The following is a 4,304-nucleotide window of genomic DNA, read 5'->3' on the forward strand; positions in this document are numbered from 1 at the left end:
TGGTTAAATGGAAGTAATGGAATTGAAAGATAAATATGACAGTGGAATATATATATATTGGTGATATTGTTTTAAAGGATGAAGTATGGTAATGGAAATGGAATGATTGTGATGGAGATGAGTATGAAAGGTAGTATCTCCAAGAAGACTCAAAGAAGAACCAATGTTAAAGAATAAAGACCAAGTCTTTATATTGCTTCTTAAAGGGTGGTAAACAAGGACTTTGACCCACTATCTATAAGAGATAGAAACCAGAAGTATCATGGTGAAATAGATGTGGGTGACGCCACAAGCATAAGCTTGATAAGTCGGTAAAGTTCACTTAAGAACTAAAGAGAAAAACTCTCATAAAATTTGGTTAAAACAAGTCTTCCTTACAATTTAAATATGAAACCTATTTATAGAGTTTGAGGGAATGTGGCCGAATGGTACATGGTATTTTGGCCAGCCCTTGTTCTTCCCCAAAGATATAATATAATCCATAATAAACATGAATAAATGGGTTTTGGTTTAGCTAAAAAGTAGGAACATGTTTCATGGCTAAATAGCATTTGTATCTTTTCAATTTTGGTGCCAAGTGGATTCTCACGCATGAAACAACGTTTGTTGGTTATATGGAATGTCTTGGATGTGCATGAGTCCTTCTCCAAGTTACTTGAGTGGATATCTTGTTAGAAAGCAAGAACTGATTGTTATTAACTTGTCTGGTGCTCTACTAAGTGTTCCACTAGCTGCCAAATTCCTTGTGAGTTGTTTGTGTCTCCCAAATGCTCCAACAAGGTGTTTGTCTTCCAAAATGTTCCACTTAGTTATATATATCTTCCAAATGATCGACCAACGTGTATGATGCTCTATTGTACCTACAAGTGCAATGAAACAAGGCAAATTAAAGGAAATGATGCTGGAATGAATGAAAAATGCATTATAGCGTTATATGTTTGAATAATATGAGCTATGAATGATTGATATGAGCTAATCATATATTGATATAGCATATGTAAGTTAATATATAAGACCTAATAGCTAAAATGAATGCACATGAGCTAACAAAATAAATGAGTAAATATGCTGACATTTCATAAATGCAATGAATTATGCTTAATATGAATGCAAGACTATTTTAACATGCTTAAAATATTTAAATAAGTGGGAATGATAAATATGCTATCATTGAAACATACTTAGATGAATGCAAAAACTAATATGAAATAATAACATGCTTGAAATAACGTGACATGAGTTGATGAATGAATGAAATTATACTGCCATGATATGTAAATGATAGGCAAAAATTATTCTAACATGCTTAAATACCAAAGTGCACGATATGTTCATACTAACTCCATAAGTAGTAACCTTAACATGAGATGGATTGGAACAACACATATCATTAAACTGGTATGAGTAAATACAACATAAAAATGTTCAAGAGTACTCCTTTGTAGTTGAAAACGTGCTCGTATCAAATCACGTATAGAGGAATGACAGAAATCTAAAGCCATGAAGAAAGTTGAAATAGAACTTTTGCATGAGAAACAAATAAACTTGGAGAGAGTTGAAAATGAGAATGTTGAAATGATTGAATCTCGGAGCGAAGAGGAAAAGGAAAATGAGGGTGAAGAAGAAATTTTATCTAATCTTACTCATATTCTTTCTTTTGTTGTGTAGGAAAATCCAATAGACATGTCACTTCAAGTAGAAAATTCAAGAAATATGTCTTTTGAAGAAACAATAGTCATGACCTTTGGTGACCCACGAGACATGTCATTTGACATTTCAAAGGATGTACCTCTTGAAGTTCAAAAGAATGTGCAAATTAAAGATCCAAGAATTGTGAATTTTGACATCCCAAGTGCAATATCAATCTTGAAGAAAATTCAGCAACCAATGGAGAATCTAATCATCAAGGAACCGATGCCAATTAAACATCAACCCTAGTTTGCTAGTTCTATTCATTTTATTATTAGTTTTTCATTTTATAACTTTGCTTCATTTTATAGCAATTTGATTAATGTAAATGGTGTTATTCTATCAATCTATGATGGCAAGATCATTTGTCATTTTAAGTTTGATTGGTACATCAAAATCGTCCAACACAAGGGTGTGAAGCATGCCTTATCCACCTTGTTAAAAGCCATTACACGGATGGACACAAAGATTGAAAGAGTTGACCTTATCCACCTACCTAAAGGGGATCAAACGTCAAATTTATTCACCAATAATCATGAGGATTCAAGAAGAGAAAGTGAAGAGATATGATGCTTCGAAGAGATACTGATGTAAGGTTATTCAAGCTTTTTCAAAGATGAAGAAGTTGTCAGCCTTGTTGTTTCCCGATCTAGGAGAGATACCAAATGCTACAATTGAATCAATAAGTAACCTGTACAAAATAAGAATGAAATGATTAAGTAAATGGATAATTAAGAAAGGAAATGGAAATGGAAAGAAATAAAATGGATAGAAATGTTATCAAAGATAGGTTGCGGAAGTATTGTTGAATCATCCTTTAAATATAAGAGAATTCAGCCACCAATGGTGATGATGCACGTGATCCTTGAATATAAACAATGGATAATTCAATGATGAAGAGATGATTATGGAAGGATGATGATATAGTCGTGAATGGTGAAGAAAGATGGAGATGGTTAAGATAGTATATTATAGGAGTAAGAATGAACCAATGCTATAGATGAGAAAAGACCTGATTCTTATAAGTCGTTATAAGGGATGGTAGCAAGGACTTGACCCATTAGTTATAGGAACTAGGAACTTAAAGTATCAATGGAAAGGGGTTTGATGCCAGAAACTTATAAATAAGCTTGCTTAATCGATATAATTCTAAAAAGAACTTAAAGAGAAAATAATCTCACAAGAGTTTAATTTATCAAAGGGTTGAGTTTACAAATGAATGTCAAAGCCTATTTATTGCTTGCAAGGGGTTTGTCTGAATAGATACAAGACTTTTCAGCAAAGTACATGACTTAAAATGAAAATAAATGATGATTGGATGAGGGGAGATGTCCTTGGTCGAATGGTTCCCTTGTTGGTTCATCTTGGTGCCAACTTGAAGCAAGGTGATGCTTTAGCGAATAGAGAGAAGCCTCTTTATTTTGGCACTCATTTCATCCACACGCATGGCACATGGGTGGCTGGTCATGACGCACTCACATGGGTGGCATAGGGTGCTTATGGTGTGGCTCCTCCTTGACCTGAAGATAAGCAGCAAGTTAGGCGTTACTTGGCATCCAACATTTATCTAAATGACATGTCCTCAATGGGGCAACAATTTGTTATGAAAGGTCACATTTGTGGAAGGTAACTTTTCATCATTTGAGCTACTTTCTATATGCTTGAGCTGAAGATGAGCTGGCTATAGATGACGGACATGTAGGTGAGTCTTAGGACAGCTCCTTATGAAAAAGGCTCTTCTCAGAATGGCAACTCTTCGAAAAAAGGTACGAATCCACAAAAATTCACCTATACTATATTTGAAGTGCTCTGTGTGGTGATTATGATGGTGTAAATCTCCAGCTAAAGTGAGGTCTCTAGCTAACGTAAAATTCTAGCTCAAGTAAGCTACGAGCTCTGGGTTCAGCTGGCAACTTTATCCCAGAATATTCTTGAGTTGTCCCAGAGTTGTCCTAGTCAAGTTTCCATAGCTCATGGACTCCAATGCTAGCTTCAAGTTAGCTCCCATCAATATGTACCTACAATAGAAAACAAAATATAAGCTAAGTATAAACATATAAAGATGTGGACTATAGGTTATAATAATAACTCATGCATCATATGATAATGATGAATATTATTATTATAATTATATATTATATGTATGAATATCAATCAATGATGCAAACCATTGAATGAATGCACATGTTATGAATATTCAAGTATAATATAATATGTAAATGTAGGCTCATAATAATATATAGTGCATAAATAAGTAAGTACAAGATAAAGTAAGGTAGAACTCCCTTAGATTGAGCTTTATGGATCTTGAATGATGTGAGCATGTCATGTAGAAAGTTGGTGCTAAACAGGATCACATCATCCCCCCTTCTTTTGGGTGATTTATCCTCAAATCGAGAAGGTTCTTCATTGAAAATTTATGTGTTGTTTGGGTAATCAAATCGTCATACTTGGATGATGAAACAACTTCATGAAACTTTCTTTTGAAGTTGATGCCTCCCAAACAGTTCTCTTTGAAAAGAGTTTCTAAAGGTCTCTCTTTTGGATGGACATTACCAACAAGTTCCTTTTTGGAAACATATTCTTTAAGAGTCACCTCATTTGAATAGTCACCA

This window comes from Hibiscus syriacus, unplaced genomic scaffold (assembly GCF_006381635.1).
Source record: "Hibiscus syriacus cultivar Baekdansim isolate YM2019G1 unplaced genomic scaffold, ASM638163v2 tig00117048_pilon, whole genome shotgun sequence".
Lineage (NCBI taxonomy): Eukaryota > Viridiplantae > Streptophyta > Magnoliopsida > Malvales > Malvaceae > Hibiscus > Hibiscus syriacus.